The following is a 13,088-nucleotide window of genomic DNA, read 5'->3' on the forward strand; positions in this document are numbered from 1 at the left end:
ATTTTATCCTATCAATATTAACCCTGACCATGAATGGCTTGAACTCATCAATCAAATGACATAGATTAGCAGAATGGATCAAAATAGCACTTATCTATGTGTTGCTTCCAAGAGACACATCTAATCCACACAGATACACAGAAGTTGAAAGTGTAAGGATCTGATAGGATATATTGCAACGGTGGAAAGGAAAAAGAGACGGTGTAGAAACCTGACATTAGATTATATAGACTTCACTATGGAACACACTAAAAGAGATGAACTGGAACACTACATAGTAATAAAGGGATCCATCCACCAAGAAGAAATAGCAATAATACATGTATACACATCAAATATTAGACTACCTACCTATACGAAACTATGATGAATGGGCATATGATTAGAAATGCAGATTCTAATATAGTAAAAGTGGGGACCTTAGCTTGTCATTAACCTCAATAGACCAATCAATGGAAAAGAACATGCTTACAGAACAAATCAGAGGTTAAAAATTCCGTTGAAACCAAAAACCTCTGACACAATATACCAAAGCCTGTGGGATGCTGTCAAGGCAGTATTAAGAGCCAAATTTATTACAATTAGTTTTTATATTGGGAATTAAGAAAAACATGAGGCAAATAATCTAAGAACACACCTGAAGAAGCCAGGTATTACTATAGAGTAATAGGGTCCAGCACGGTAGCCTAGCCTTGTATGTGCTAGGATCCTATACGACACCAGTTCTAAACCTGGCAGTCTCTTTTCTCATCCTGCTCCCTGCCTTTGGCCTGGGAAAGCAATCAAGGATGGCACAAAGCCTTTGGATTCTACACAAGAGTGGGAGATCCAGAAGAGGATCCAGGCTCATGGCTCCAGTTGGGAGTGAATCAATGGATGGAAGATATTGCTCTCTGCCTTTCCTCCTTTCTGTACATATGAGTTTCCAACAAAAAATGTAATAAATCATTAAAAAAGAGGCTTCAGAGAAATAACCCCAAGAGCAGGAAAAGAGAAATACACTAAGCAGGGATCACAATGCACAAAATCAATGAAAGAGTTTCTTCTTTGAGAAAATAAACAGAACAGATATCCTACTTTCCAAACTAATAATAATTAAAAAAAGATAAGACAAGAATCAATTGAATCGGAGATGAAAAAAGAAACATAACAACAGATATCATGGACATGTAGAGAATAAACACAAGTTATAACAAAAATGAGTGGATTTTCAACAGATTGGTACATTCCTGGACAAATACTACCTACCAAAACTGAGTCATGAGGCAACAGAAAATAATAAACATATAACCCAGATGGAGATTTATTCAGTGATTAAATTCCACCAAACAAAGAAAAGCCTGGGACCAGACAGCTTCAATGGAAGCAGACAAAGATGTCCACAACTGCACAGCTGGACAACACAGTACCGAAAGGCCTCAGTGCGGATATCAGGAAAGAAAATGAATTAAAGAGATTCAGATTGTCCTTGATGGCCAATGACATGATGATATCCATAGCAGAACCAAGAACATTCAATAAACAGATGGCTAGAATTTGCAAGAGTTTCATAAGCTGGCAGTGTAGTAAAAAATGAAAGCGAACCAATGGCCCTAGTGTGCACAAACAACTCCAGGACTGAATAAGGACCAGTCAGGATGGTCCCATTCAAAATAGCACAGAAGACACAAAAGCACAAAAGTGCCTTGCAATAAACCACACTGCAGATGTGGAAGATCTCTATCAGGACAGTTTTAAAATAGTGAAAAAAGAAATAGAAGAAGACTTAAATGTAGAGATTAGACCTTGTTCATTTCACCTTATGTAAGATTCATATCTAAATGGATAAAGGTGTGGGCAGTCGCCCCAGGCCCCGTCTTGCTGCCTGAAGGGTATGGCTTAAGCCTAACCTTCCCCATGGTCTGAGGCACAGCCTTCAGGCCTAGACAGTGTGACTTCCAACATGGCTATGAGGTCAAGGGGAGTATACCTGAACATGACCTGTGACATCTAGGGAGATAGAGCTGTCACACAGCAAATTACAGCATCTTAGTGGGCGTGAGGTCTGCCGGAAGCCTCCCTCCTGCCCTACCCTTCCTTACTCTTAAAAACCTGTAACCTTGGCATAATAAAGCAAATATTCCTCACCAGCTTGTCTCTGGTGGTTCTTGTGGCCTCACCATCGGTGACCTCGAGGCCTGCTGGCAGGTCTAAACCCCAAGATAAAGGATCTAAATCTGTACCCAGAAAACATAAAACTATTAGAAGTAAATGTAGGGGTGGTGGGTCTCAGGATGGAGCATCTCATGCCTGGATCCCGGACAGCTGCCATGTGCACATGGTGAGCTGTTCTCAGGGCGCCCAGTGTGCCATTTGGTGCCAGGCTCCGCCTGCTGGCTGCCTGGCCGGGGAGCTCTGGGGATTTGGTTCTTTGAGTCGCTGCTTAATTAGCTCCAGGTTGAACCCATTGTGCTTCTTGGACCTGAAACAGGCAGTAACTCTTCCTTTGTAAAACTTGTAATCACTAATAATGCTGAGCACCAAATACCAGTCCATGCAGATGTTATGGCTTGGGGCTTGTCCTGCAAAAGTAGCTCCAACAGCTGGCTTATGTGTCGATGGGTAATGGAACAGAGTAGATCAGGCACGACTGAGCAAACCTTAGCCCACAAGTAAAACTAGAAACCAGGAGGGAGCAGAGGTCATGCCGAGCTAGGCTCTTGTACCTACTGGTCTGCGGGAGCCAGGGCCGCTAAGCCACAGTGTCTAAGGCAGCATTCGGGACAGGGGAGGGACTGTGCCAAGCTGAGTCAGAGCATCCATTGGCAGGCAAGTGATCTATGGCTGGGAACATACCCGGTTGGGGAGCAAAGGGGACAACCCTAGCTGGGCTGAGGTTCCCACCAAGAGGTGCGTGGCCTGGAAGGACGGCTGCGTTCTGATCTGGAAACAGTTGTAGTCTCCCTTGGCACAAGTGTGGACTGGGATTGGATGCACCGAACCGGGCCAGACCCCAACACTCCCTGGTGTCCTGGAGGACCAGGGCAGATGTGAAATGGACTAGGCAAGGTCTCAAACCCCTACTGAGCCATGTGTGAGCCATACATGGGTATGGACAAACCATGGCTGGGCTGGAACATCCAACAGCAAGAATCAGATTGGGTGGAAGGCCAGTCAGGAAAAGCCACAGTTCCTGCTATGACAGGAGGTGGACTGAATAGGGTTGGCTCATGGGCCCACTGGTAAGCGTGAAACCTGGCATTGGGAGAGGTTCTGATGGAGGATCCTGGGCAACTCCTCTGGCAGGACACAGACCCGGCAGGTAAGCGCACGAAACATGATAGGAAACAGCCCAGAATAGGCCATGAAAAGCTACACACGGGCATACAATTGGCAGATGTGGGGGCAAGACCAGGCTGAATCTGTCCATGTCATCCACTGGCAAATCCAGGCACCAGTGTGGGTTGATCCAGGTTCAGTCGCAACAAAGACTAGTGCACAATATGGAATGCCGAGGTAAGGTTGCCTGTACCGGAAGGGACCGCAGTGCCCAACCAGCCTGAGAACAAGAAAGGAAGTGGGCAGAGCCAGCAGGGGAATAAGGGAGGGTTCCTTTGCTGGACAGCTACTTCCGCAGGAGAGCATAGGCTGGGATGGGGGCAGACCAGACTAGGCAGAGCTACCACACCTGTGCGCCTTATGTGGACTAGATCAGGGAAAAGCCGGGCTGGGCTGATTATTCCTACTGGTGCAAACAAAATCAAAGTGGGCGAGGGTTGTTTGGGCTTAGCCACAGCATCAGCTGGAATCTGGGAGTGGGAGAGGCCTGGGAGGGAAATAGTGGGCTCATCCCTCTTGGGTTACCCCTTCCACAGGAGGACATAAAACTAAGTTAGCGGCTGGGGTGGGATGGGGTGTGGGACAGACTGGATTACTACTACACTTACTGGCAAACCAGGGTAGGGGGTGGGCCTGGTGAGGGTTATTGTGGGTCGCTCCAACCTAGGCTGCAGCTCCCACTGGTTTATGCGAGGGCCAAGTATGTGCTGGGCAGAACCAGGCTGGACTGCAACACCCATTGGTTCCAGTGGAAGTCGGGAGTGAAAACAGAACCAACCCAGCAATTGCAGCCACCAGCTGATTGGAGCGATGGACGGTGCCAGCCCCTGTACTTGTTAGCACATACAAGAAGTTTTTTTGGAGATCTTCCTAATCTAAATGCTGGACTCAGAACCCTAACGAAGAAAAGAGAGAAGACAGAACAGGTCAACCAACCATCTCAGCTATGATGGACTATGTCAATCAGTGGCTTTTTCAAAGACCTCATAGTGCTTGGAGTGGCAAGATTGACAACAATTCATAACTGTTGCAATATCAAAACCACTTGAGCAAGAACCTCAGCGCATACCCTACATCCGGGACCTGGGGAGGGTGGGAAATTGGGTGGGCCTTCTCCCTTAATACCCCCCTTTAAATATGAAGGTAACAATATGGAAAACATATTAGTGTTATCCACTTTCCTGTAGCCCTTGAACCATCTTACCCTAATTAACTATGTAAAGAATGTCAAAATAAAATCTTATTAAGAATGTCAAATAAATAAATAAATAAATATTTTTTTTTAAAAAAAAGAGGTAAATGTAGGAAACTCGCTACAAAACATAGGCATAGGTAAAATCTTCCAAGAAAAACCATCAAAGCACAGGCAGCCAAGCCCAAAATAAATAAATGGGGTTACATCGAACTAAGAAACTTCTGTACAGCAAAGGAAACAATCTACAAAGTAAAACAAAAAACAGCAGAGTGGAGAAAATCTTTGCACACTACACAACAGATAAAGTGCTAATATCGAGGATGTACAAAGAACTCCAGCAAAACAATAAAAATAATACAAATCAACCAATTAAGAAATCTCAAATGGACCTGGCACAGTGGCCTAGCAGCTGAAGTCCTAACCTTGAATATGCTGGGCTCACAAATGGGTGCCAGTTCTAATCTTGGGAGCCTTGCTCCTCATTCAGGTCCCTGCTTATAGCCTGTGGAAGCAGTTGAAGATGACCCAAAGCCTTAGGACCCTGAAACCGCATGGGATACCTGAAAAAATTCCTGGCTCCTTGCTTCAGATTGGTGCAGCACCAGCCACTGAGGTCACTTGCGGAGTGAATCAGTGGACAGAAGATCTTCCTCTGTGTCCTCCTCTCTGTATGTCTGACTTTGCAATAAAAAGAAATAAATCTGTTTTTAAAAAAGGAAATGGGGGCCTGGCATCATGGCCTAGTGGCTAAAGTCCTCACCTTGAACGCACTGGGATCCCATATGGGTGCTGGTTCTAATCCTGGCAGCTCCACTTCCCATCCAGTTCCCTGCTTGTGGCCTGGGAAAGCAGTCGAGATGGCCCAAAGCTTTGAGACCCTGCACCCACATGGGATACCCAGAAGAGGTCCTGGCTCCTGGCTCTGGATCTTCGGATCGGCGTAGCATTGGTCATTGCGGCTCACTTGGGCATGAATCATCAGATGGAAGATCTTCCTCTCTGTCTCTCCTCCTCTCTGTATATCTGACTTTCCAATAAATAAACAAATTAAAAAAAAAAGGAAATCGGTAAAGAATTCAAGCAGTTTTCAAAGGAGCAAATTCAAATGGTTAACAGAACATATGGTAAGTGTTCAAGTTCCCAAGAAATAAGGGAAATACAAATAAAAACCACAATGAGGTTTTACTCCACCTCTGTGAGAATGGACTGTATACTGAAAGCTGCAAACAACACGTGCTGTTGATGTGGGGCAAAAGGCACCCTACTCCACTGCTGGAAGAACGCTAGACGTGTCACCATGAAAAATGGTGTAAATACTCAGGCAACTGAAAATGCAACTACTATGTGGTGCAGCAATCCCACTGCTGGGAATATATTCAAAAGAACGTATACATGCACATGAGCAAGCAGCCTGAACTTGCATATTCATTGCAGCACAATCAGCATGGCAGCAAGCTTGATACTGTTAAACGTTTCAATCTAATTTTGTTCCTTTGAAAAATGTCTGCTCATACTGGGAGTAATAAATTACTTCAGTAAAGTTTCAGGATATAAACTTAACAGAAAAATCAGTAGCATTTGCATAAATACAAACAATCCCATGGCTGAGAAAAAATTTAGAAGATCAGCCTTTTTCACAATAACTGAAAATATTAAATGCATTGGAATAAATTTATCCAAGGGTGTGAAGGACATGTGCGCTGAAAAAAAATTATAGAGAGAAATTAACACACTAAAACTTGGAAAAATCTTACATATTTATGAATTGGTTTGTTTAAAATCAAAGTGTCTATTATAGAAAGCAATCTACAGATTTAATGCAATGCCTATCAAAATAATAAGGATATTCTCCTCAATTATAGAAGTAAACTTATGTTTACATTCATATGCAAATGCAAGCGATTAAAAATTCAATGTTAAATATAAGAAACAAAGGTGGACGCATCACAATGCAGAATTCAACATTTCTAAGGACGGTTATGGAAAAAACATCCTGGTACTGTCACAAAAATAGGCATGATGATTACTATAACAAAATAGAACTCCACTATTAATGAAAAATAAGAAGAGCTAACTATAGAGGCATATCATATCCACTATCCTTCAATCCTATGTCTAGGTATTTTAGATTCTATAAAACGAGTGTGAAATAAAATCCTTTATAGTCAAGAATTTAAGTTATGTCTTCATCGTATGTCCAATGGGTCACATGTGTTTACTTGTTGTCTAATAATAGAAATATTTTTTCATTGCATTCTTTTATGTATGTAGATTAGCTACATTTGTTGTGATTACCGGTTGCTTTTGGTAAATCATTGTGGGGTGTGAACCAGATCACGACAGACATATCTAAGGTTTGTTAAGGAGTCTTTATTAGCCAAGCTTGGTGATAATAGGACCCACTAGAAAAAGTAAATCGCAAGTGCATCTGGAAATTCAATAATCATAATCAAATCAATCATAATCCCAAAAGGAACAAATTACCCTCAAATCCATCCTTTAAGCTTTTTAAGCTTAACTCCTATGTTCCATCTTCCCCAACAACATAAGTTATATTAACAGGGGCCCGGCGGCGTGGTCTAGTGACTAGGTCCTCGCCTTGATCGCACTGGGATCCCATATGGGTGCCGGATCTAATCCCGGAAGCTTCACTTCCCATCCAGCTCCCTGCTTGTGGCCTGGAAAAGCAGTCGAGGATGGCCTGAGGACTTGTGACCCTGCACCCATGTGGGAGACACAGAAGATCTTCCACTCTGTCTCCCCTCCTCTCTGTATATCTGACTTTGTAATAAAAATAAATAAATCTTTAAAAAATTTTTATATTAACATTCAATGACTAACATAGACACAAAACGCTGCAGGCATTCACCTTTCCAAGTATTTTCTGCCTACATTCCACTACTGATAGGCCTTACCTCTGTGGAACTCCTGACAGTACACAAAATAGAAATACAAAGCATAAGCATCTTACCATTGCTATCTTCATTGTCCCACCCAAGCAGTAAACAGATGTAGAGGAATAAAGACACAGAGATGCCATGTTCTGTACTGGGGAGGCCAGGAGTTGGAGTGTTAAAGCAATGGGGGCTCACAACCAAGAGTGAGCTGATGCAGCGCCACACCCTCTCAGGTGATAGGTGAGAGTCACAGGTGGGCAGGAGAGAATACCTAGGTTATGGGGAAATGATTTCCAAAGTCATGACCCTGGACAACATGCCTACCTCTCCATAATCATACCCCTTAAATAGTAAGGAAAAAGTCGGACATGAGGATTCAGAAATTGGGATAGACTACAAGTAAATTTGTTCCTCACATCCATTCAATAGAATTTTAGAGGTAACTGAAAACAACAGATTCATGATTACGTCATGGGGTTAAAAGCACAGTGATTTCCATGAGTTATGAAAGCAAGGGAAATTGATCTCCAGCTCTGTTTTTAGATCAAAGAGTGACTTCCAATGAAACTGTTAACTATGTCCTAAACATAGATGTTTGACTCTCTGCCATTGTCCATGCCTGCAGTGATGGACACATGACTGTTTATGAAGCACTATACCATAGTGATAATACAGTGTAACTCAGTGGAGGGGAGGGGACCCCGGGTGGGAATATGGGAAATCATAAGGCCTATTGAATGGTATCATAAAATGATAATAATAATAAAAAAGTGTAAATAAAAATGCTAACACAGTATGTCCATTAGATAACCTTAAATATCAAGTGAAGTTAAATCATCATATATCATGGCATCCTTGAATATCCATCCCAGAAAAATAAAATTAAATAGGAAAAATTTTAAAATAATTTTAGCATATGCATCAATTTCATCACATCTGAAAGTGAACACTTTACTTTATCAAAGTCAAAATTTTCTCATTACTCCTTGTTTTATCATTCTGAGTTTCCTATGTCCAGGGACAACTGTACCAGTATTAGTGAGAACAGGTGCAATGTGTGCCAGGCAGGGCAAACATAGCATGTCTGCTGTCACAGCAGTCACCATCTCAGACTAGCAACATTCATATTAAACTGGAAATGATGAGCCTCCCACAGCTCAGATATACAACTCTTCCAGACTAGATCAAAGAGGATGCTTGAAAGATCCACCAGAATGGATCTAAGTCTGAGCGGTTGTGTGCAGGTGTGGATATGCTTCTGAAGAATAAAAATGCCTTTACTTTCAAATAATGTAATCTTGAATTCATCAAGAGGATCAAAAACATAGTGGTTCTGATTGGTTTAAAGATTCACATTTAAGCCAGTCATAACAAATAAGTGGTTGGTGGGGATAGATGGTAGAGTATAGTTTGTTTTTTTTAGATGTGTGTGAAATAATGGGTGGAGTGAAACTGACAGGGGAGACTAAGGAGAGATGGCACAACACAGATCAGAAGGTATGACATCTACAATATGTTATCTTGACCTTGATCCTCTGTGCTGCTGAAATCGATGGTACCCTTTCTCTCTTCCGGAAATGAATTTGTCCCGAGTATAATAAAGTGGAGGGAATGCAGATTGCATTCTGCTACCAATGCAGGTGCTCTGGCTCAGGGATGTGTCCTCTGGTCTTTTCCTGAGTCAGATTGATTGAAGGGACAGTTTCCTGATTTCCAGGAGCTGTGCTGTTTTCCTGAGATAATGACATCACAATAAAACCAGTGGGTATGCCCCTACAATCTCCTGGAGCAGAGGGGATTGCTTGAGAGATTAGCTCTGGCTTGTACTTGTCCTGAAGTCAAGCTTACAGTTTCCTTTTGTCTGTTTACAAGGACTGAGAGCAGATGACCTGCCCAGGCAGGCCTGTCTTGGAGAAATGAGGCCACAGGTGAGAATTGTGGAACCCAGCTGCTCTCCTCCATTTTCTCCTAGAACCAGGGAAGTTCACTTTTTCCCTGGAGTAGCTGTTATTCTAAGGATGCCAAGGCCAGGGCTGTCCTGTGTCTGCAGGTGAAATGACAGCCATGGAACTGGAGGGAGATAAGTTGTGCCATCCTTTTCCTATAACCACATCTTGAGGACTCATCTCAAAATGCATTCACATCAGAGGCTTTGCTGGGTGTCTTTCTTTTTGCCTTGCAGAGAAATTTTCAAGAGTGGGTGTGTGCTGGAATGAGATAGGATAATTTTCAGGAAAATTTTCGGCTCATGATATCAATGTTGGATTGATGAAATGATCAATTTTATGAATTGTGTAAGTGTATGTATGGCAAAAGGTTTGAAAAAGTATGATTTTTTTTTACAGTCTTGATTTGGAGTTGCATTTAGTTTCACTCATTCTAATATATATTTTCAATTTGACTTACGTATTTTAATTAAGTTTTAGCTAATGAGATGGACCAAACCTGTACTAATCTAAAAAGCTTTGGTGATATTTATTTTATTCTGCAATATTTGGAATTTAAGATGTTTCAGGATACTTTAGCAGTGTCTTGCCTCATGGATACATAAAACATGTAAATAATTTTAATCATAAATGATAGTGTTTTTAGTGGATAACCATGAGAATGTTTCTGTTTCACTTCTTGTTGATAACATGCTTTTCTTACCATAAAATTTCTATAAATATTGTCTTTTATTATTACAAAATTAATTTAGGCAAAATACATGAAAATAAACAGCAAAAGATCAAGTAATTTCTTTTTGTAAAGACTGTATGACTATATTTTATAGCAAAACCATCATCACAGAGAGGAGAAACAGAGATATTTTATTTCCTGGATCAATCCACAAATGTGTGCGATATCTGGAGCTGAGATGATCCAAAGCTAGAAGCCAGGAACCTGGAGCTTCTTATGGGTATCCCAAGTGGATGCAGGGTCCCAAGGCTTTGGTCCTTGCTCTGCTGCTTTCCCAGGTCATAAGAATGGAGCTGCATGGGAAGTATAGCAAGTGTGACATGAACTGGCAACAATATGTGATATCTGCACTTGAAGGGTGAGGCTTACCCACTTAAGCCATCACATTAGCCCCTCAAATGCTTTCTTAAAGTAGATTTAAATTTAGTATTTAGTTTCAAAAATTAACATTATGTTCTGTGAATTGAGTGAATTCCAAAAGGGAAAATATCATATGTTCTCTCTGCAATAAGGCAACCTTCATACATATGCAATATATAATCAATAGCCTTTTTCAAAGCAGTTTTTGCAACTTCCCATGGGCTTTGATATTTTTAGTTTTATTTATATAACTTAACATGCTTTTTTCTTATTAAATTCCTCACCTACTCATAAGTCATATAGTAGTGTTGTTTTCTTCAATACGGTTTTCGTTTCCTTTTCTCATTTCTTCAATGACACGCTTGTCATGCAATAGCATGCTATTTGACTTTATGCTGTGCAGTTCCTATTTTTCTTCCTATTGTTGATTTTGTTTCATACTTTTCATTTAAGGGGATGTATAGTGACTGTGCAATAGGGACTCTCATATCCAGATGTGAAGAGGAAATGCAGTATGTACCTCTCCTTCCAAATCTAAGATAGACTCCAAATGAAACTGCTAAATATGTCTATACAATAGAATGAAGGACTCTCTGTGATTGTCCATACCCACAATATCAGGATCAACTTAAATAACAGAATGATATGGAGGGATTGTGGAGGGGACTTGGGGTAGAGGGAGAGGAAATCCATGACCCTTGGAATTGTATGATAAAATATTAAAGTAACAAAATTAAAATTAGCAAACTTGTGATACTGACTATAATGTGAAATTTTTACAGCAGTGAGAGACATAATCTATAACACATAATGAGAATTATATGCATGATAGATAATGATAACCATATCGATATTTTTTCATTTCTTATACTTGATTCAAGTTGCATTTGACCTTTACATAATTTATGTTATAAAAATTCCTATTCCATTTAAATTTAGCTGCAAAAATTTCACAACTTTTCAAAGCATATTGACTAATTTGAATCACAGTGGAATTCTAGTGCTTAAGAATATTTGAAATGGAATAGAAATAGGAAGGAAACATGATATTGTTATAGATAACAAGCAGCAAACTGACAGGGAGTATACATTTTTGACTGCATAGGTATAACATATATTGATGTTTTTAAAATATTACCAAATACAAGGTTTTAAAATTCTAATTTTAAACTTCCTGCATTCATGGCCTAAGGAGGGTGGAATTCAGGTACCATGGACACAGTTTCACTAGAGAATAGGGAACATAGTGTTTAGTTTTATTTTACCATGAACTCACTACTTGGCAGGCTTGCTAAGGCTGTCACATCCTTCTTGGAGCGATGCACAGGTGATTAGCCCTTAAAACATGGTTTTATCCCTCTTGGTGCCTATTTGGTTATAATGCATTTAAAATGCAATTTGAGAGCATTTCTGAGAGAATGCTCGCGTTTCCTTAGATCCACAGTTTATGCTTGTCCTGCTGTAGTTTTTGACTCCACCATCTCTCATGGTAATTGACTTAGTTCATATTTTTCTCAAAGGACTTGGAAACTAAATTTTGAGATTATGAATCTTTGATTTATTGAAAGAATAAGTGACACATTAAAGTAATTTATTTCTAATAGATGATCATCTTATTACTCTTGAATTTGTACGTTGTATTGAAGAAATCCTTGTGTGGATCTAATCATGGTGAAAAAGATGTTTGATAATTTTTGCCAGTTGATGCAATTCCATCAATAAACACTTTCAACCTAGTGACATATATATCTTCATCAGAAATTTACTTAAATTTTTTTTATTATTTCTATTAGAAAGTCAGATATACAAAGAAGAGCAAAGACCGAGAGAAATTTCTCTATCCACTGATGCACTCCCCAAGTGGAGGCAATAGCCAGAACTGAACCATTCCAAAGCCAGGAACCTGGTACCTGGAGCCTCTTCTGGATGTCCCACAAGGCTGTAGGGTCCCAAGGCTTTGTGCCATCCTTGATTACTTTCTCAGGACACAGTCAGGGAGCTGGGTGGGAAGCAGGGCAGCCGTGACACAAATTAGCACCCTTATGGGATCCTACTGTGTTATGATTCAGTATTGTGGATATTTTATATCTCAAGATGGCAAAACTTATGATAAAGATAATGCTGGTATCTTAACCTAATTAAAATGTAACCTATTTTATCACATATAGTCATACTTTAAATTTATATAAATGTAAAAATTGTTCTATATTTACTCATAAATACCACTACAATTCACTACTCATACTAGAATATAGCTTCAATAATTGACACTGTGATCTAGATGGGAGAAAATGGTTTATATTATCATTATATTGGGTAAGTCATAATAATTAAGTTGCCACTAGGGTTAGTGGCATGCCATCTCAGAGAAGTTTAAGTTTTGGTTAATTCACACTCCTAATGCAATTTCTTTCTTTTCTTTCTTTTTTTTTTAAGGTTTATTTATTTTCATTGCAAAGTCAGATATACAGAGAGAAGGAGAGACAGAGAGGAAGATCTCTGTCCGATGATTCACTCCCCATGGGAGCAATGGCCGGGGCTATGCCATTCTGGGAACCAGGAACTTCTTTCCGGGTCTCCCACATGGGTGCAGGGTCCCAGGGCTTTGGGCCATCCTTGACTGTTTTCCCAGGACACGG

The sequence above is a fragment of the Ochotona curzoniae genome, unplaced genomic scaffold (assembly GCF_017591425.1).
Source record: "Ochotona curzoniae isolate NIBS_2020 unplaced genomic scaffold, NIBS_Ocur_1.0 contig_2497, whole genome shotgun sequence".
Taxonomy (NCBI): domain Eukaryota; kingdom Metazoa; phylum Chordata; class Mammalia; order Lagomorpha; family Ochotonidae; genus Ochotona; species Ochotona curzoniae.